This window comes from Poecilia latipinna, unplaced genomic scaffold (genome assembly GCF_001443285.1).
Source record: "Poecilia latipinna isolate Pla-1442-1.1 unplaced genomic scaffold, P_latipinna-1.0 Scaffold180, whole genome shotgun sequence".
Taxonomy (NCBI): Eukaryota; Metazoa; Chordata; class Actinopteri; order Cyprinodontiformes; family Poeciliidae; genus Poecilia; species Poecilia latipinna.
In genome coordinates this window covers 697,535-720,171 of record NW_015112796.1, presented here as the reverse complement: position 1 = coordinate 720,171, position 22,637 = coordinate 697,535, and the positions used below count along the sequence as shown (strand labels likewise).

Here is a 22,637-nt window from a genome sequence, read left to right as displayed (position 1 = left end):
TACAGAAAGACCGGGGCTGGGAATTGAACCCAGAACCTTCTTGCTGCATGGCAACAGCTCTACCACTGTGCAGCCCCCCATGTGAACATGTTTTTTTTTTTTTTTTAAACCCACAACCGATTTTATAAAAATAAAAAAAAAGTCTCCATGTGGAGGGGGCCAGTGTTTTCCTTTCTTTTCTGAACTCTATTGTTACAGTTAAGTCTCGTGTAAAAATGACCCTTCAAGTGGGGCCAGCACACACCCGGGAAGTTAAGATCCGGCTGCTCATTCTCTCCTCCTCTGTCTTTATTATTGTCTGACTCTTGTCCCGCCTTTTGTTGTGTCCGTTTGCTGAAGCGGGAGAGAGGAACAGGGAAGCAGCTTTGAAAAGGCTCTTACTAGAAAACCCTTCTTCAAGCATGCAGGTTGGATGTTGGCTTACAAATCACAGAATGACTCATGGTTATGTATTCAGTGATTCATTCAGGTCATGTGAAGTATAAACAGTTATTTTAATCCTACGCCGTGTTTATGTAAAGACGAGGAGATCTACGTACCAGAAGTTTCATTTGTGTTTGTTTAATCTAAGAGGTCAATTGTCTCTCAGGATTAAAAAAAAATAAAAAAAATCATGTAGAAGTTTTTACTCAGGACTCACAGAAACAACTATCAAAGCAGGACTTCATAATCTGATGAATTTAAAGTTTTTTATGCTGATACACTAAAATATTAGTAGATCAGCCTTTTTTGCACAAATTAGGCCATTTTATGGGGGTGAAACACCAGAAAGCTGAAGTAATTTCAGCTAAAAAAAAATAAGTCATTAACTGCAATGGTCAGAAAGTAGATAAACAAAAATAAAAAGAGAAGAAAAAGGAATATTTTTTATTTCCTTTTAAGAATTAAAAACTATTTTGTGCCAATAAATTTTAAACTAGAAGTAGAAGGGTCAACTACTTTAAGCCATCTGAGCAATCATCAAATACTTATTTGAATTATCATAATTATTTGTTTGAATTATGATCACTAAGCAAGCTACCATATTGTTTCCATCTCACCAGAGATGTTCCTTACTATATAATATAATGCCTTTTGTTTTAACATTTATTTTAAATTAGAGTTTTTACCTCCATCAGCACTGCTTCTCACATAAATAATTACTGCAAAACTCACTGAAGAGAAGCTGGAATGGGTTAAAATCAGCACAAGTAGGTCAAAACTTTACAAAATATGCCATTTAGTTCTGACTGATGCTCTTCTTATGCAAAATAGGAGCAGCAGTTTGTGAAGGGGGAATCATATAACCACATATCCGTACAGTAGACCAATATACAGGTGCATCTCTGCAAATTAGAATATAATTTAGCCATTCATTATTTTAACTTGCTCAATTTACCAAGTGCAACATTATTGTAAACATTATTTACACACACCAATATTTTTTCAAGCCTATATTTTTGCTGGTTATGATTTTCTGATTACAGCAGCAAAAAATATGACGTATAAAACCAATAAAAAAATTAAATTTTAGAAATGTTGGCATAATGAATAGTACCTGTTATACCCACTTACAGGTTTTTATTTTTTAAAAGTTATATTGAACCTGACAAACGAGCCTAGGAGTAATGCATATTATAATTTACCGAGATATACCTGTAGATATTTTGTTAAAAACTGGTTGTCAAAGGAGGAATGAAAGGTCATCTGGGATGTTTTCCATACAAAGACAAAACCTGAAAAAGTTGCCTTTTTTTTTTTCAGTCTTAAAGTTCAGACTAGAAGTCATCAAGTCATCACAAGCTATTTCCAGTCAGCCATGTTGACATGCTGCACGTTTTAAGCTACAGCCACCTTTTGTTCCAACCCTCTGGGTTTCATTCAGAGTTCAAGCAGATCATTAGCAAAGTGATTACAGTGAGAGAGAGGGCATCCATTAAGAAAATGTGAGTGTGTGTGTGTGTGTGTGTGCGTGTGTGTGTGCATATGTCCCTGTCTGCGTGTGAGTGTGTGTGTATCAATCTCTCTAGTGTGGGTGACGACATGGAGCTGTTTGTCTTTCTCATAAAAGGGAAAGGGATGAAAAGGGCTGGTCTACCAGCTGGACCTTCAATCACACTGGGACAACGTGACTTTAGAGATCCTGGGCAGCTGGGGCGGCAGGGACCGACGGTGTGTGAGTGTGTGCTGAGCCTTTTAAATTAGGATCCTGTTTTACATTTTTCATCTCAAATTCAAAATCATGCATTTAAAATTCATTTTATTTTATTTTTGTAGTTTGGACAGGTATGCCCAAACACGTACTGCTGTTTAATTTTACTGTCTTCAAAAGGTTAACACACGTTGAAACAACAAGGGCTGACCTAAATTTGAAATAAATTGCAAGAACTCTCCCAGACCAGTAGTGGTGATGATGTCAACTTTACCAAATAAAAACAGAACCTCTGGATTGACCCGTCTTACTCTAAACTGTTTTAGCTTGTAGCTTGAGACACATATTTACCTCTTTCATGTGATTTATAGTGCCTTCCAGAAACACACAGTCCTTCCCTGCCATGTTTTGTTATGCTAAATCCGCAAACATCTCTGTATCTTATTGGGATTTTTTTTTTTTTTTTTTTTGATAGACAAAAACAAAGCAGCAAAGTCGTCATGATGTGGAAGACAAAAGACTCGTTTCACAAAAAAAATAATAGTTGTAATAAAAATCCATAAAATCTAGTGCAACTGACTGTTTTTAGACGTAACCTGATTAAGAGTTAGCATTTTTGTGATTTAATTACATTAAAGCCACAGAGATTTAGTAGAGAAAATTAGTGAGTAAACTTCATCATAAAGGCAAAGGAACACACCCGACAAGTCTGGGATGAGGCTGTGAAGAAGTTTAATGGTGGTTTATAAAACGGCATCCTGAGCTACAAACCTACCAAAACATGGTTCTCCATCTAAACTGACTAGTTAGGACAGGAGAATAATACTCAGAGAATACAGGCAAGAGGGCCCCAATTATCTTCACAGCTCGAATGGGAGGGCAGCTCATGCCCTCCACAGACCTGACTTTTGTAATAAAGTGAAGAAATATGGAAATATCACACTAATAACAGCGGCATGATATTCAAAAATTATATCAAACATCTTCTAAGTTGCAAAAGAATCCCTGCAAATACCATCCTAAACCCACAATCCTGAAGACAAAACATAGTAGAGGAAGCGCTATGGAGGAATGCTGGTTTTTCAGCAGGTACAGGAAAACTGATAAATGTTGATGGGAAGATTGATGGAGTTAAAAACTGAGCAGTCCTTGAAGAATATAATCTAAGGTCTGCAAAAGACTTGAGACAGAGGATTGTTCCACTTCTAGTGGGATAAACATGCAGCTAAAGCTGGAAAATTAAATATGAAGTCAGTTTAGACTCTGAAATACAATGAAGGTTCATGAAGGAAAAAGGAAAGTTTTAGGATGAACACCGGACTCTCATCTTAGTCTGCCTTAGTTTTTCGTATGTTGGTCTTTTTCAAAGGCAAGTTCACAAAATTTAAATTCAAATATTATTTTGTCTGTCCTATCATTTACTGTCAGCTCTCCATTTTGAGGTATCAGATAACACATCAGATTAGCAAACAATACAAAGCAAAACCAGCAGAACAACATGACCAACCTCTAGAATCAGAAATCAAAACCAAGTGTTTTAAAAATTTTCTGCAATTCAGTGAGAAACAGCATAATGCAAAGCTACCAGTTTAATGTATTGACCAGTTTTTTTCCATTTATGATGCGTACCTAACATAAAGCAAAGTTTTAATACAGTACATAAAAACATTTTAAAAAACCTCACTTACTTATCGCAGCGTGTCCTACTGATTTCTTCCGCACATCAGCCAATTCCTGCAAGAAACAAACACAAAACTATATTCATGCTGAAATGAGCACACCACAAACAACAGACGAAAAAAGCCTGAGCCAAATTGTCTTGATTTTTCACATTAAGCTCTTGAAGTTGTGATATAATCTGCGATACGGCATAGAGGGGAGAGCTAATACTAGCTGAAAGCTGTTGGAAGAACAGGAATGCCCCAGCTAAGACCTCAGCTGCTGCACACATGAGGTGAAAGTTCAAAATCTTTGCACATTCATGCCGAGACATTCCACAGACAAAACTCGTCATATTTCCATTCAGAGCCCCCGGCACAGCTGCACGGCACCAAAACCTAACGCAGCCAGCTCCAGTGACTGATATCCATCTCCTTTTAGCATAACAACAAAAAGGGCCTTTCTGCTGGGTGTGTTGCACATGTTATTATTGCACAGCATAACATTGCAGATTGTTCAAATGAATGTGTTCATGAGTTGAGCTCAGATTGTGGAGAACTTTGAGCTGAACGCTACTGATTTTTGAGTACGGAGCACGAAGGGAATGCAGTTTATCTTGAAGTCATTTCACAGTTTTCTGTTCGAGTGACTTCCAAAAATTCCCAGAGAAAAAGTCGCAGTCAGTCATTTCCCCTCGAGGCGCGCTCTCAGTCTGCTTACTCATATAGGTAATTTAGCTGCTCCTCTCGCTTTAAACTTCACTCCGCTGTATCCAGCTTTGCTTCACCAATAAGGATATTCCTGAAGGTTCAACTTCGAACTCTTAAATCCATCAGGATGCACTGAGTGTTTGCATTTATTTTCTTGTTTACGGAGTGAAGATGGAGTAAAAATGTCTGTCCAGCCATTAGATGACCTTACTGAGGACTGGCATTGTGTTGTGAGTAATATCTAAAATGAATTGAATTAATGACCGCAGTATAACTTAAGCGGTTTAACGTAATTTAGGATCTGAATTTACCAAGATAACTGCAACTTGGTTGTTCACTGTTGCTGTGGGTTTTTGAATGTGCAGCTGCAGTCAATTACAATTAGCAATTATAAAATACAGTTTATGTTACAAAGGAAGATAAGAGAGAATAAACTGATGCTAGTCAATAACATAATCCTTATACTCATTACCTGTATTGTATTTCTGAAATCTGACTATTTACATTAAATGAATGAGGACTGTAAACTTAGTTCAGAGTATCTAAGTGCTGAATGAACGTTATTCACTTCTACGTGGCTCAACTGAATTTAGAACAAGTTCTCGTTAGGGAAGAACTTGCACAAAACAAAAACATTTAAACCACAGGTCAGGAATGAGAAGGCGGTTGAAAAGACGAACACAGAAGTGTTCGCTCTTTGATGTTGGAGGCACAGACGAGTCGTGTTGATCTTTGGATGAATGTGCGATGATTAAACTCACCTTCACAGACATAGTTGTATAACCGCAGAACAAAGCAGGAAAAAAACAGTAACACACCCCCGTTTATAAAGATCTGAGTCGGTGACATAACTGGCCCAACTTGTTGATGAAGTAAGGATTGAAAAAAAAAATAAAAAAATAAAAAGAGACATGTGTGCAATGACATCATTAAGCATATTACCGGTTACCGAGATGCTCGCAGGGTAAACAGGTTGAAGGACGAGGTTTCGAAAACCCACATCAAAGGAGTAGGTGTGTTACAAGTCCAGGAAATTACAGTGCACGACGAGTGTGACAGCTTGCTTCCCTGCCAAAAAAAAGTCTCCCATATAAACCTCTTCAAAGAAGGATGAGAGAACGCTCAAAGTATCTAAATGATTCCTGTTGTTTGTTCAGATCGTCAGACCTGCGGTTACCTTGTGAGTCCAGTTTGGACTAAAACCGAGTAAGTGCGCCGTGTTTGGATTCAACACACAAATCTTTCACTTTTGGGGGAGATGACAGTGGACGGGTTTGTGACCCTGCAGCAGTGATAGCTACGCCTGGTAGCAGCAGGGGAAGGGCTTCAGACACATTCTTTAAGCAGCCTCAAAAGAGGGAAAAAAAAAAGGTTGCTTTTTTTTTGTCCATTTTGGAATGCAAAAGATATTTCAGTCAAGAGCGCTAGAGCAAAAGCCTGTGGTTGTGTGGGTGAAATTCGGGATTGCATCCAATTCTCAAAGCCTTGAAATACATATGCCACACAATGTTAAAGCGTTCGCTTTCACAATTTACAATGCATAAACATTGCGCTTTATGCAGGCCCAAGGTGATTATTTGCCCAGAGGTCTAGTTTCAGCTATTTCAGGTTACTTGAGGCCACCCCGTGATGCCACCTCACTAAGTGATTCTTGAACGTGTCAAACCACAACCCTCCCTCCCCACGCCCCCTTCCCGCCCTCCGCCTCGGCCCAGAAAACACCGACTGTTTAGACTTCAAATGTCTAACACAGATTGACCAGAAAGCACGAGCTACAAAGAGCAACTCATGACCGGACTGAGAGGAAAAAATACACCATTTGGTATTCATGTCGCTTTTGTACACTCGCCTCTTTTCTCCATCGCTCACCGTTCCCACATTTCGGCGTTAAAATGAATGAGGGAGGTCTGCTTCACATACAACTGTAACCACCACTTACATTCACAAAACATAAATCACGCTCTGTACAAGATAAATTCTTGCAAGCGAGAGCACCTGGAGCAAAAAAAAAAAAAAAAAAAAAAGGGGGCTCTCCAGATCATGCATTCACCGCATCGCCTGCTCTGCACATACAGAGCATGAACTTACTGTCTGCAGCTCAGATAGAAAAGAGAATGCACCAATTTCTTCTTTTTCGAAAAAGTTGTGAAAAACCTAAGCCGAGCGGCTTTGCCACAAGGGCCCCACTGATGTATCTTAAAAGGCCGACTTCTTAGTTTGCATTTGATTGTGCGGCTTTTTAGCAGCCGGTAACGGGTAGGAACTGCAAAAGGGAAAAGACAGGACGAGCTCCTGGGCCTTTAGAAGTCTTGTCAAAAGCCTTTCCTTTTTCTCTGCTTTGTCCCGACGATATTCATCTTGCCAGCTGAAAAAGTGAAGACGGCAAAAACTTTGGGCTTGAAAAGAACTTTTCAACTTCTAAGAGACAACCTCGCAACAGGATAGAGCATTTGAGAAAAAAAAAAAAGGGAAAGAGTAAAAGAGAAAAAAAACCTTGAAACAGTTGGAATGGAAAGGACTTCCAATCTGAGAGACACGTTAGAGAATCAGAAAGCGTGTTTTCAAAATGGAGCAGAGATGAATGTGACATCGTCTTCGCGGTGGAAAGATGAACCAGTCGCACGTCGGGTGTGCTGATTGTGCCGTACTTTGCCTGCTTGTACAGGTGCATTTTAATAAATGTGACTCTGAGAGAATAATTTATTCCCTTCACTCAATTTAAAAAGTTGAACTCATTTTATAGATTTCTGCCAACTTTTAACTGTATATTCCTTTAAATTCTTCTGATTGGACAGCTGATGAAAACCCCAAATCCAGTATATGAGGGAAGGAAGAATATTTTTGATATAGAGATGTTATGTTTTGACCTACAGAATCACTAAAGGGATGACTTGACTGCTGACAGTCAATGACACACTCAGTAGAAAGACAGTAAAGACCCAGAATGTTTCTAGATACACAGCCGGAAGCATTTTCGCAAGTTTTAAGTTAAAGGAGAGCTGGTCTATGCCACCTGGTGGCAGAAAGGAAAAGCTGTTAATGACTAATACCAGATACCCAAGGAGGAAAGTATTTAAAAACTAGGGGTGCACCAAGTTATCGGTGCCGATTTCCTTAATTTTGGGAGATCGCTGATCGGCAGATTACACATACGAAGCTGATCTTATCCATTGATCTTTTCTAGCTTGGTATAAGAATCAACCACTGTCCTCTTTTGCAGTCCGGTAAGAAAGGTTTGACTGACAGACCGGCCCTCCATCTTATGTCTGCATGTTTACAATTAACAATACTGACCCCACTGTTGCCAACTCAACAACTTTTTTGCTATATTGAGTAACACTTCAACATTTCAGACAAAAAAATTGGAATAGGCCAAAATTGGGATCGGCAGGTTAAGCTTTTTAAAAGATCGGTAATCTGCGATCGGCCAGAAAACTGCAGTCGGTTCAGCCCTATTAAAAATCCTTGACTTACTGCAAAGAACGTGCAGGAAGGCTTGGTAGCAGCAGCCCCTGAGGTTTCATGTTGAATTTGATAAAGAACTGCTGCATGCCTGACCTTCAAGATGTTTTCTAATGCTGATGCAAAGACAGGAGCGAAGGCAGCTCCAGTTGGCTCACACCTTTATAAACAGAGCAAGTACGTTTCAGAATGCTCCTCTGAAGAACGTCGAATCGAAACTGAAACTTTTTGGTCTCTGAAACGGTAATATGTCTGATGAAGAGCGAATGAAGCATAGGCTGAAACACCAACAGCGAAGTACGGTGGTTTGTTGAAGCTCTGGGCTTACCCTGCTCTCTCTGGCACTGCTTTTGCAGCAAGAGGATTCCTTGGTTTGAATCCAGACCTGATGGTTTTTCTGCATGGAGTTTGTAGTTCTCCCTCTGATTGTGTGGGTTATTTCTGGGTACTCTGCCCATAAGTCGAAGGCCAGTTACGTTAACTGGTCTCTCCAAATTGTCCGTAGGTTTGAGTGAGAGCTTGATGTCCTGTGTGTCTCTGTGTTGGAGTCAAACATGACAAATAACTGGAGAAAGTTACCTGCGACCCTGCAACTGTAGGCAGTTTGGCAGTGGATGAGTTTGCCAATAAACTGTTAAACTAATTAAGTTAATAAATTAACCTTCAATAGGCTCGCTGCATCCTTTTTGAACGTATGGCGTTATTATTTTTCCATGGTGAGGAAGTGTTTGTGTTGCCTGCAACGAACTAATACATTTTAGACAACATTTCGCTTCAACTGTTTAATAAAGCTACAACAGCATTTACTTTGTCAAAAACATCACTGAGACCTTATAAAAGTGTGCGGGGCAAAAAAAGAAAACTTTAATTCAACAACTTTTTACCTCAACTCGGCTCATCTCTCCAAAGAGAGCTGACTTCATCACCTCATCTCAGGAGTTTGACGAAAATGAGCGCTAAGCTCTCGGATCTCTTCCTTTTGCTCAATGGCAAAATGAATAAATAATATTCCTCCCTTTAATCGACGCACTCAGCGATAACAAAGAGACTTTGAGACACTTTGAGGACACCTAACGATCAGAAGCGTCAGGAGGTGTTCTTCGTTTTCCGTGATGGACAGACAGATCAAAAAACAAGCCCCCTTAAAACGCTTTTACCCACTTTAGAAAATAATCTCTCCCCCCCCCCCCCCTCTTTCAAGCACAAAAGTGGAAAGAAGAGAATAGTTTGTTTCATCTCCACTCTCTTCTCCGATTTCAAAGTTATTTTGCCCGTGATGAAGCGCTCTGTATTGACGACTTCGAAGGTGCCGCGTCTCTTGATGGAAGTGACATTTTATCTATATATAGTGTTAGGGAGCGCTTCAATTTAACTTTGTGTGGCGCGGAGCACGCCTGCGTTGATGTGGCTGACAGCTGGCGGTTGAAAGACGTGGGGAAGGTACAGAAGATTCAAATGAAGCTTTGCGGTAACAACGGGGCTTGATGTATGCTAATCAATCGATGGAATGGAAAATATTCTTTTGTGATGGAGGGAGAGGGAAAGAGGGAGGGGGGGAGGTGAGGTTGTAAAGTGAGTGATGGAAACTTGTCAGACACAACTCACGGCGATATCAAAAAAAGTCACAAAGTTTGCTGCGCTGCACAAGAGCCTAAATCGCATGTGGTATATGCTACAAAAGGCTCGACTTGAAAAGGATTGTATTTGATATAAAGGAAAAGAAATTGGGGCAATTCTCCATATGGTGTGGAAGCACGATAGGTTCTTTTTTATTCTTTTTTTTGACAAGGAGGGAGCAAGATTTGTGTGTGTGTGTGACACCTACAGTGAATTCCTCAGAAAAGTCTCAGTCTGGGTCTGTCTGAGCCTTTGCAATCCTTCAAAGGAAGCAGGCCACAGAATGTGGAATTTACATGACAAAAGACACCCAACTGTCTCAGCCGATTAAGGTGAAACATACGATCAAACAAACATGTTGGATCAAACATATCAAACACTAATATTAATTAAACTAGAGTGGAGGGGACCGAACACAAAATGTTCTGTAAGGTCTTAAAAACCAGGTGAAATTGTTGTTTTGCCACATCTTTAATACAGTGCCTCGCAAAGGTAGCCTCATCCTTTGAATATTTTTCATAACTTCTCACATTACAAGCACAAATTCAGATGCATTTTATTTGGAATTCACATGATAGACCAACACAAAGATGTGGACAAAGTCACAAGGAAACCTGGTTTTCACAAATGGAAGCCCAGAAATATGGCATTCTGCAAATGTTTCAACAATTACGTGGAGAGGATTAGAGAACAAACAGCATCACTAAGGCCAATAAACAAAGCAATTATTCCAAGGAGAATATCAGCAGGAGAGTTAGCAGAGTTAAGACAACAGTCTGAGCTTTGGACATCTCACAGAACCCCGAACAATTCATCATCTGAGAACATAATGAGTATTACAAAGCTGTAATATCTACTGTGGACTTCCACTCAAACTGACTCCCCCAGTCAAAACAGGCGTGGTTTGATAGAGGCATTGTCCACAACGAAATGTAGCCACTACTCTGAAGGAAATACTGCATTTTGCAAATGTACACAAGGACAAATATCTTCATTCATGTGCTGTCATCAGAGGAATCTAAAGTGGAACAGTTTGGCCATAATGACCTCCATTTATAGAGGGGGGGGGGACTTTTGTAAGCCTGGGAACCCCACCAGAAACTGATGCACCTCATAAAACAGATGGTGTCATGAGAAAAGAACATCATGTAGAAATTACTGACACAGCATCTAAAGCTTGGGGGCAAATGGACATCGAGCCGAAGCATTCAGCCAAAGGTGATCAAAGACAATAAAGTCAATGTTTTGCGGTGGCCACTCACAAAGGTATGATCTTAATCCAATAAAGAATTTGTGAGTAGACCTGAAAAGGCATGCAACCCTAACCCAGGCATTTTACAAACCTGACACAGTTTCACCAGTTCTGTCCGCCTTTGGTTTGGTCCGATTTAACTTCGGTCGGCGAGAGAAAAATGTTGCATGCATCGTTTCCTTCGGCGTATGTAAACTTCTCGTTTCAGCTGTAACTCTGGAGGAGATGCAAAGATCCACAAGCTCAGGTTGGAGAATCAAACAACAGAACAACTGTCCCCCCCACCAAACCTGGCTTCTACGGCTTAGTGACAAAAAAATAGCTATTAGTAAAAGAAAACCATTTAAAAGCTGTTTGCTATGGTGCACAGGCGAGATGAGAGCAAAATGTAACTTTTTGGGTCATATGCAAAACCCAATATGTGGCAGGAAGCCAACAATGCACATGACCCAAACCAAATGGATCCTCATAGTAGAGGCAGCATCATGCTGTGACCAAGTTTTTCTCTCTTCTACTGGAACACCAAACCCAGAGCGAAGGAGGAAAGCTTCGGATCAAATTACATTAGCCACTTATGTTTATGTCCAGACTGAAATGCAACAGAGTTGAAAATTGGTGTTCACAGATTCTGTCCATCCAAAATGCATGAGCTTGAGCAACGCTGAGAAAAGAATGTGCGAAGGTCGTAAAGAGCGGCTCCAAAAGACTTCCAGCTGGATTGAGGTGATTTAAGGTTCCACCAAGCATTCATTTTGGGCTGAGGATCCTTCGGATTTTTATTTGTTCATTTGAAAAACTGCATACTTCCACTTTATAACTATGCGCAACTTAGTGTTGGTCTGCCACATAAAATCCCACTAAGACACACTGAAGTTTGTGTTGGTAACGTGACACAAAGTGGAAAGGTCAGAGCGCTCTGAACACTGATGCGGGGCCCTGTAGCTCACTTTAAAGATGCTGTAGGTTATTCTTATGAGGAGAGCTTGTGTACAACCACATCAACACGGCTGATGTTGTTCATTTCAGCTTTCACTTCCCCCTCCTGACTTTTTTTTTTTTTTTTTAATCCAGTAAAAAGAATTTGCTCCAGATGTGAATCCCTGTAAATTTCCAAGAAATGCACACAGATTTGTTTGTGTACTTACAGAATATGTGCCTCATGCGTGAAAAAAACACAAGGTCACCATGACATGGGCTGTAAAATGTCAGGAGAACGCTGCTGACGATGCGTCACCCTTGTTTTTGAACGTTTTAATGTGGCCTGATCAACAGTATTTCTGGGAAATATGCCACATAGATGGTATTGCATGTGATTGAATCATGTGCTCCCTATGTTTGCCCAAATAGATGCTCATGATGTCAAAAAGATTTCAAGCCAGTGGTAGAGATTAAGGAGCCACGCTGGTCTTTATTGTTCAGCCCGAGGGTCACAAACGCTCTTCGAAATGCAACAATAAATCCTTACATTTTAATAATTAGGTCACAGTCATAAAGACAAAATAAATATGCTGGTACACACTCCTACATTCGCACAAAGACTATAAAACGATTATCATAAGGGTATTTATTCAAATCAGGACATCAAACACATTCTTTTTTCTTTTTTTTTTTTTTTATCTGGCAGATCACAGAAGTTACTGTCGGGGGAGAAAGGCGCCTTCCGATCAGCTCGGCGTCCAGCGCGCCCGACGAACAAGGCCTGCGCTTTCAGCCCGACTCTCCCACCCTCTTTCATCATTTACAGAGGAAGCGTGCCGCGCCAGCGTCTGTCCTCCGCGAGAACAAGGACGCTCACAGTTGGCCTGACAATGGACAGTGGGGCTCGAGGTGGCAGTGGACACTTTGCGATGAGCGATGTCGCTGACATCAGGGGCTTGGCGCTGCCAGGCACGGAGTGCAGGGTCAAAGGGTCAAGATTGGAGGGCAGGCGGGGAGTCGAGAGTTCGGGCAACATGGATATAAAAGACACGGAGGCTTGTTAGCAACAGAATGTACATTCATGGACATAAAAAAAAAAAAAGGACAAAAGCAGGAGCTTTGAACTGCTGCGATGCATCCGATAAAAACAGTCACAGGACTTGTAAGCGCTGCATAATCCAGAATATTTTCTGAACCCACAACCCTGATTACAGATGAATAATGTGTCACGCTACTCAACTCCCCCTGCACAGAGCAAGTATTCCCCCACACTGCATTATTTACTTTGTAGCCTACAGTTCTCCACACATTCACAAGTTTTATCACTTTTACTTCCACGTATTCTGACAGATTTAGAGGTGCACTAAGCCTACATTCACATATTACAACCTGCTGTATATTAGGACAATAGGGCTTTCAAACCTTTGTCAATTTCATAATTGTGATTGACAAAAATTATTATTTTTGTTAGTAAAACACTACAGCTTTTCAGGATTATACCAAACACAGGCAATAACCTAATGCAACGTCAGACATATTCATATTAGCACCTGTGTAAACTCAGTCCCCCTAGTGGCTTATCAGATGTAATTGTACCACTTTAAAAGGATTTCAGTCAGGATGTAGCTACTGTTTTGCAAAAATGGCGAAAAGCGCATGCAAATATAACGCACCTTTTATCAGAGGTTTGGTTTGGATTTTTAAAAGACACACAATTTGGCAATGGGGGCAAACTGTGTCATCCTTTCTTTGTGTTTTGTACCTTTAAAATGAATAAACAAAACTGTTTCTCTCTTCTTTAGGAAGGTTTACGATAAGCGCAAGTTTAAACTGGCTGTACAAATATCTACAAAGCTGAACAATCTGTTGCATTTGACAGCATCTTGAACAGTATTTCCTGCATCTGTAACTTTCTCTAAACACTGTTAAGTGTTATCCTCGGTCTGATGATATGAGATTAATGTTACTCACAGTTTACGCTTTGACTTGATAATAATAAATAATAATAATAAATAATAATAAAGCTTTTACTTCCTGGTTTAGATTTCTCTTCTTTTTTAATATTACCTGCCAATTCCATTTTTTATTGCATTAACCTAAAAAGAGAAAAACATGCTGCAGATTCTGAGACAGTGGAGCAAGGTTGAATCCAACAGAAAACGAAAAGATTAAAAGATTATCTGAATCCATGCAACACAGTTTATGGTCCTAACATTTATCTGATTTTTGTTAAACTAAAAACAAACTACATCACAGTACATGCTGTTGGGTGATTCATTCATGAGCCGGAAACTGTGGGAGTTTTTAGATTCCGATGCATTTAATGAATAGGAAACAGACTTTCAGTACTTGACCAGCCAGAAAGCATGCCCCTCGAATACGACCATAAAAACAGCACCAGTTTTGGAAAAAAAAAAGGAATGGCTCTGTTTGTATTTGCATGTTATAAGATCAAAGTACATTCGAAATGAGTCGTCTCCCTCTCAATAGTCGTTGAAAATCGTTTTGGCATCACAGAAATCAAACCACCTGTCCAGGTGTTCACCGGCATTTTGCTAATTACCAGGTTTTTGAGATTGGAAGGCCTCATTTCCATCACCCTAATATTTAGGTCTGACTTGGCCGCTCCAAAAATATGAGCATGACTTCCAATAAGACAAAATTGTTTGTAAAACGAATCAGTTAATTTAAGAACAAAATCTTCCGGAGATATGAATAATTTCAATTTTAACTTCGAAGCTACTGAAGTTTCAAGCTTAATATTTAGCTCATTTTTTACTGGGACAGTATGCAAATCAACTTACTTTTCCTATAAAGCGATGCATGTGAACCAATATAAGTCACATTTTTCTTAAATTACTGAGAGGATTACAGAGGCTGTTAGATCCTTGCGACCGAGGATTTGGAAGTGATAAATGCTGCATAGCTGCGATGTGAATCTTCAGGCCAATATTTCATTCGACACTCAAGCAATTTCCTCAAATGTACAGCGTCACTCAATGCTGAAAATAAACAAACTACTGGTGTCGTGTGTGTGTATGGAGAACATCAAAAACAGTTTTAATTGTGGATAATCCTGGACTAAGATTATTTCTAATGGAAAATCTTCAGTGGAGATGCTCAGACTCAGTTTTCATCCAGGATTACTCAATTCCTTCTTTCATCAGCTTAAATCTCAGTGCAGATAATCATCCATGGTTTGGCTCACCGTAATTAAAAAAAAAAAAGTAAATATGATACATGCTTAATGTACATATATTTATATGAAGTAAACATATCCTGATGCGATTTCTCTCACATGCAGAGAGAGAGAAATGGGCTTGTTTATCTTCTGAAATGCTGTAACCTTGCTGGATGCAGCTGAGTGCGAATTTCAGATGTGTTCTCTCGCTTCTTTGGAGGAGAACGCGAGGCCGAGCACGCCCATGTAGGTCAAAAACAAATCCTGCGCCTCAAGCTGGGAAGCCAGAAACTTCTTTGAGCGTCTGAGAGGAAAAAAAGGGAGAAGGAGCACGGAGTTTCTTCCAGGTGCTGCTTTTCACAGTGGTAATCCTACCACGGCGTGACTGTGATTTCTACAGAAAATCTCTCCGAACAGGACCCAGATGGTGGGAGGTGGAAGCACACGCGTACAGAGAGGAACAGAGAGAGAGAGAGAATGCAGTCATTCACAGATGCACGTATGAAGTGAAAAGCCTGCACAACACTCACAACCAAAAGGTGGGAAGTGACTTGTCAGTCCTGGGTGGTCTCTGCGTGCAGATAAGACTTTGCATGAATACAGCCTGTTGAGTTCGGGACCGTTTCGTTTTGTTCCTCTTTTTGAACACTTGAGGAATGTCTGTGGCAAAGAGCTCACTCCTGTCTAAGTTTAGCATCCATTACAGAGAGCTGCCCTTAATGACAATGAGTCAGAGCTGCAGCTACACAAACCTCGCCGGCTCTATTTTCTGCCCCCATCAGCTGTGTTTGTGGAGGAGTCGTACGTGTTGTTGCGCAGGACGAGCCACGGCTGCTTTTGTTGTGGTGTTGGTTAGCCCCGCAGTGGACTTCGAAGGGAAGAGATAAAAGAGCTAACATCCTGTTTTTTAGCCGATTTCCTCCATAAGGTCTTTATTTAAATGCAAGACGGGCGAAAAAAAAACAACAAAAAAACTTATTCTATCTCTCCAAGCCTTCCTCCATCTCTCTCCATTTCTGTTTCATGTGGTTACTGGAACAACAGTGTACTTTCTGAGTGTTGGGCCTTTGATGTTTTCACATTTACCAAGCTGTCTTAAACCAGAGGAGAAAAGAGAAGGGCGAGAAAAGACACAGGAGAGATCCTGTGGTGTGCTTTTTCCATCTCTCTCCCTCACTCACTGGCAAGGCATCTGACATCTTGCGGCAAAAGACAAATTCGGTTTCGCCTGTTAAGTCGTCAGTCAAAGCTTCACAAGACTTTTTTTCCCCTGTTCTCTCTCTCATTCTTTATTTGCCCGTTTCTCTTCCCTTTTAGCTCCGTCTTTGCTTTTTTTTTTTTTCCATGGATGCGGCATTGTGAGGGCTGTTTGCACAATTTTCAAACAATAACAGTTCAACCCACCAGCACCACAGGTTCCCCCTTTATCCAGAGCCCTACAGATGCCAGCCTAGCCTTCAGAGAGCCTTGAACCAACAACAAACGCTAAGCCCTTTTTACGGCCGAGAGAAAACAGAGGCACTTGTGCAAGCTGATGTGCAATTAAGCTAAATCTATTAGTGCTGTATGTTTCTCTTAGGCGGGAGAGCTGTGGGATTTTCTCACAGCGATGAACATCTTGGACCAGGTGAACGCAGACATTTCATGAAGGAAAATAACTCCAAGTAAACTGAATTCACACCCTAGTTCTAACAAATTAGCACTAACCCTACATTTTGTTCATTCCCTCTAAAACAGAGATTTATTTTGTTATTCCAAGTCCTTAAGCTCTGAAAATCTTCTTTGAATGCACTACGTGTCCCAGGAAAGATGTGTGTACAGGAAATACACCTATCTTAGTTTTCTTTTTAGTCTAAGTAACTAATTTGCTGATCTGCAGTCAGTTGTGTGTGTGTGTGTGTGTGTGTGTGTGTGTGTGTGTGTGTGTGTGTGTGTGTGTGTGTGTGTCTGTTATGTGATGGACCAACACAAAGTAGTGCCCAACTTTGAAATGGAGGAAATAATACTTACTTTCAAAGTGTTTTAAAAATAAAATCTGAAAAGTGTGATGTACATTTGCATTCAGCTGCTCTGATAGTTTAAAAAAAATACTCCAGAGCAACCAGAAGTCAACCAGTTAGTAAATAACTGTAATTTAATCTCGGCATACACATACAGCTGAGTTTACAGATGATCAAGGAACACAGCGCCCAAGTATAAAGTTTCGGAAAGTTTTAGAGAATATTAGACAACAATACTACGCTAACATCTCACAGAGTACCGTCACCTTACAGAGCGTATGAAAACCTATTAGGACATGACTGTCTGACAAGGGAAAAAAGCCCAGAGGTCCATTGTAACTCTGGAGGAGCTGCAGAGATCCACAGCTCAGGTGGCAAGTAGATTTTTCTTCAGGAATTTGCCAAAAGCCATGTAAAGAATACTGCAGACATGTTGCAGGAAGAAGGTGCTAAAAGCTAAAATGAAATGTTTGACCTACATGCAAAACTCTACGTCTGGTGGACCTCTCACACACAGAGTTTATTAGTGCTAGGTCACAATGTCACGGTGGTGGTAGCGTCATCCTTTGGGAATGTCGTTCATGATCAGAGATGTAAATATTGGTCAGAGTGCGTAGGAAGAAAGAGGGAGCTAAATACAAGGTAATCCTGGGAGGAAAACTTGTTAGAAGCTGTGAAATGCTTGAGACTCTGGTCGAAGTTTACATTCCAGCCTGAGAACATCCCTAAACACTCAGCCAGATCTGGAAATACAGCGCAAGAGCTTCGATCAAAGCATTATTTACGTTTCATCATTGCTTCGACCTAAATCTAATTGAGGTTTTTGTTTTCAGTGAGACTTAAACATTAACGTGCGGCGATGCTCTGCAGACAGTGCGACTCAGCCGTCTCTTCATGTTTAGAGCTTGTAGAGACATCCCAAATAAAATCCCAACTGTAACAGCAAACTGCTGCAAGTGTATATAATTGAGTCACGAGTGCTGAATACAAAATCCACATGCGTAAAATTTATAATCCCCAGATTACTTCTTTGGTTGCAAAGTGACGAAATGTGCAAAAAGACTATTATTTGAACAATTATTTTGAACATCCTAACTGCATGTCATTCTATCTACAATCATTAAAAAATGTACAGCCGTAACTTTCTTATGCAGCATTTCTTTGTGGGCAAACCACTTCCTTCAGATTATTGTCCGTGATGCAGCCTGCTGCGAGAGCCTGCAGCGTTTTAAAACCAACATCCCTTTAGTCCTCTATCCATCAGCTTGACAGAGAAGCATCAAATCCCGGTTTCTGTAAACCTCTGTAGTCATCTCGCCATCGCTTCACCTCCTCCTCACCCGTGCTGCTTACACCGAGAGTGAAGGCAGAACATGAAAGAGAGAATCAAACATGAGGCATCAGAGCCTTCACTGGCGCCTGCAGAATGCAAAGTGTTATCAGCTGAACCTGATCCTCTGGTTCTCCGTCCTTCCCACGGGCAAAGTTATCGTTTCAACTCGTGCAGCTGCTTCTCGGCAACCACACGAGCAACAACAATAATGCTGCCTTCACCAACTTCGTGGACGGTGTCAGAATGCCGCTTGCCAACCGTGAACACAGTCACAAGTCGCTGCAACAGGAACAGGGGTTCATTTAGCCGAACACGTCTCAGGACATCGCTCACTGCTCGTTTCATTTTAAACAACGACCCTCGTCGCAACAGCCCGTCTGAGAGGCAACTAGTTGGTAGTTATGCACGGAGAAAGAGGCTTGTGGCAGTTTTGAGACACTAAACACAGTGGCGCTATTGTCACAATAAAGGCGAGGCGTGAGGATGTGGAGAAAGAATACCCAGAAGCCTTGAATACCCCGCTGTCAGTGAAGATGAAAGGACCCCACCAAGCCAAATCACTTTATCAGCCCAAACAGCCTCTCCTATTGTAGGACGCCTCTCAGACGTTGGGTGCTGAGATGTCACACCGCTAATTGAGAGCCACAATAAAGAGCTTGTTTGGACTGCTCCATCGATTGTGCACGGCTACTGTAATCGCCGCAATAATTTGGCTCCTTCAAACATCAAATGGCGTCGTGGAAGCTGCAGGAATTTGCATTGCACCCTTTGATCTGGGGAAATTTAAACAAAGCGGCTCTTGCTCTGCAAGCGGCAAGAAGGTTTGCGACGCTGTGCCCTGGGCCGCCTGCTTTGCCGCATGTCTCAAAAGCCTCTATTGTCGCTGTTATTTTGGCTACAAAAGCAACGGAGCGATACAATTCGCACAATGCAGACAAACTTAACCCAGAGGTGGCCTGAGTGCTTGTTTGTACTTTACACAAGTAAGACGGAGACAGAAATTGTTTTGGTGACCTATCAGCAAACTTTCTTGTTGATGGTGGCGAGCATCTGAAAGGAGAGGAAGTGTTTAGCTCGGCATTTCGGTTTCTTTAGATCCGTATCTTGTCTTTTGGAGCAGCTGAAGTCAGACTTTCCAACTGTCGTTAACAGTAATGTATTTGCCTCTCCAGAGACTTTGTGATAAAAAAGAAAATATATTTCTGACTGGGTGCATCAGAGCTAAATATACTCCACCTATTTCTCAATCAAGATTTCCGTGAGCAATGAAATGAAAAATACATTTCCCTTTATTTTATTTACTCTATTTTTGCTGTTTGGTCACACTAACATGCTTTATATGATCAGATCAATTTCATTATAAAACGAAGATAGCATGAGTAAATATAAAAAAAAAGTTTTCAAATGATTCCATTTATAATAATAAAAAAAAAGCTATCTGAATGAGCCTGATTACTGCACACCTAATCAAGAAAACACATAAATACAGCCATGTCTGACAACATTTAGAAAGATCTAGACCTCATGCCCTGACCTAAAGAACAGATAAGCAACAAAGTCTCTCAATTAGGCATAAAACAGTAGGAAACCTTCCCAGGAGACACAAGCTGACCAAAGTTACTTTTAAATGCTACTTTTAATGCAGAGTTACAAAAATATTCCACAGCTGGTGAAAAAGTGCACAGGAGTACGTCTTATGTCAAAAAAATAATTATGATGATGCCCAAAACTTTGGGGGGATTATTTTGTGGACTGATGAGAGCAAAGCAAATCTTTTTGGAAACTGTGATCTGGTGTAAAACTAACACAGCATTTTAAAAAGTGAGTATTAAACCAATAAGCAAACACGGGGTAGTGGTGGTTTATTTGACTGGCGGCAACTTGCAGGCATAACGTTCTGGAGATCTTGCTGCAATTTTTGGTCTCTTCCAGAAAATCCTGAAGGCAAATATTCAGACAATTCAAATCACCAGCAATTCCTCCTCTGAGTGAATTTGGTGAAGTGGTCTAGTGAAAATCCAGAATTGAATGCAAATGAGATAGAATGACGTAGCCTAGAACAGGCCTGCTCATGTTCAAGGTCCCTCCATTGTGAATTAAAGCAATTCTGCAGAGGAAAAAGGGACAAAAATCCTTCCTCGGTGGTCTAGAGGCAATTTAAGAGTTATGAGATAGATATTGGATAATGATGTAAGGCTGATTTTCTTTAGCAACACAGGGAAAGAATAGTAGGTAGAATATTTTTGACTTAAGTCGTACAAAACTTGTAGAGGCGTGACCCTGGCAGCTTGCAAAGCTAGATGAAAGGCTCAAAAAGCTAAGAGAATGTTTTTCGAATGGCCTAGTCAAAGCGCAGAATTAAATCTGTTTGAGATGCTGTGGCGTGACATTAAACAGGCCCCCTATGTCGACGTGTTTCTCTCCAACTACAAGCAGGGCATTTCTTTAAGCACCAAAAACAGCAACCACAAAGGTCTGCAGTGAAGAGACACACACGTACACGCAGGCAGATAAACTCCACCGGTTTGGTGCCTCATCTACATTCCTCATCTGCTTCCCAACCAGCTGAACCCACCGAGGAGGACCACTTGACACTCATTTCACATCATTGTCTGCAAACGACCTCATCCTTTCCTCTCCGGGTCTCTGTGGCCCCCTCTAAGCGATCTGTGCGCCCGCTGAGCCTGGTGTGCTGACGTGTAATCAGCAGTAATTAACCCCGGCCCTTTTTTTTTTTTTTTTACACAGGCTGCGGAGCTGGGAGATAATGAAGACATCACATTGTTTTTTAATTATTTTTTTTTTTATTTGCTTTCTTTGCTCTCACCAAGCTTTTGTCATCTTGACTTTCCCCTAATGACTGCCTGACAATGGGATGTAATTGGCCTGCGCCGGTGTAGTGGACCCCTGGTACTGCAGTGCCAAATGGATGAGCCTGATAACGCTGTGACGAGGGAACCTTGGGGGGTTTCTTTTGAGTGGAACATGTGCATACCTTGCTTTGGATGCCTAAACTCCATTTTTCGCTCTTGGAAGCCGAGATACTGAAATATTCTGACAATCCTCCTTCGGATCCTTTTTGGTCCTGGTCCAACCTTGGAATCCAACTGTAGGCAGTCCTGGAAAACAAACAAAAACAAGATGCATCTTGACACTGTTCTTTTGTTTGAGACAAAGGTATTTGCATAACAGAGTGTTCAGGCAGCTCTCTGAAGCAGTTTTGGAAACTGCGGCATAATCTTGAGTAGAATGATTCAAGTGTCAGTCAATCTCCCCGGAGAAGAAGACGGCTGGAGCCGGTTGAAGCCTTGGATGCAAAAATAGCATGGGAGATGGAGGACACCTCTGCTCTACCCCCACATCTGCCCCCTGGCCCTTTGAAGAGAAATGTCTACATCAAGTGCTGAATTATCTATTCAAATGCCTGGAAACAATCTTTGGACAATGACACATCAATCAAACGATCCCTGAACCGGGGGTGGTTGTTTATATAAATGCCGTCCATCTGGGGGGGAGAGATCTCGGCAATGTTGCATCTCGCTATCTTTGGGGAGATGGCAGGAGAAAAAAAAAAGAAAGAAGTTCATAGAAAAAAAAACCCCTTAAAATGCTGCTTTTTTTTTCTTTCCTCTTCTTAGTTTCTTTTTTTTTTTTCTTCCCTTTTTAAATCCCAGCGTGAATGTGTCGGCGAGCTCGTGGTATGCATCAAGATGAAAAGTGGAGGCCATCCCTTTGAAATCCTCCTCAAGTCAAAATTACCATTTCATTTCAACTCCAGCCAGGAAACGGGAGAGAGCGGGGCCACTGCTAACTGCTTTGGGCATAGCGTTATTTATTGTGTGTAAACTTTGGAGGAACACTGTTGCCTGGGAAAATGCGTTGTGTGGGCGGTGGAAGTGAACAGTTGGAGCAACCACAAAGGGAGAGATCAGGCCTATTTTCTCTGTAGGAGGAACACATAAAAGTGAAAATAATGCCCATTATTACAGGAAAAACAACACCAGTCTGCTTTCGCTCGTAATTTTTCTAACAGCAAAGATCTTACCTCAGAAGCTGAGCAACCCAATAGTTGACCCTATTTAGGTAACTTCATTAGCATTTTCTCTGCTTTTTTAATTAGGAAGCTTTCTGTGGTAAGCGAGCTATTATCTAAGTTGGAACTGCTTTTTCATGGTGGTTTAGTCCGTTTTGGGGGTTAATTTACTTGTTTTTATTAACCTCTTCACTGCATGGGGTAACATTACCTAAACTGTACAGTGAATCTATATACTTTTAAAGAGATTTTTTTTTTTTTTTTTTTTTTTTTTTTTTTAAGGGGGGGTTTTAAAAAGTTTTTTGGGGGTATTTTTCTCCCCCCCCGGGAATTTTTTAAAA

At 40.9% G+C, this 22,637-nt stretch overlaps 1 protein-coding gene across 5 annotated transcripts in view; it reads right to left on the bottom strand.

Annotated features, from left to right (window-relative positions):
- Nucleotides 1–22,637, bottom strand: part of LOC106946209 (axin-2-like) — a 109,107-nt gene that overhangs the window by 35,631 nt on the left and 50,839 nt on the right. For 4 of the 5 annotated variants that reach the window (XM_015030401.1, XM_015030407.1, XM_015030400.1 and 1 more), the window contains exons 5-6: nucleotides 21,259–21,382; nucleotides 3,820–3,865 (exon numbers count right to left, since the gene is read on the bottom strand). The gene's annotated coding sequence lies outside the window, so the exon portion shown is untranslated. Of the gene's footprint in view, nucleotides 1–3,819; nucleotides 3,866–21,258; nucleotides 21,383–22,022; nucleotides 22,042–22,637 lie in introns of those variants that run through there. The other variant, XM_015030403.1, reaches the window with a different exon arrangement.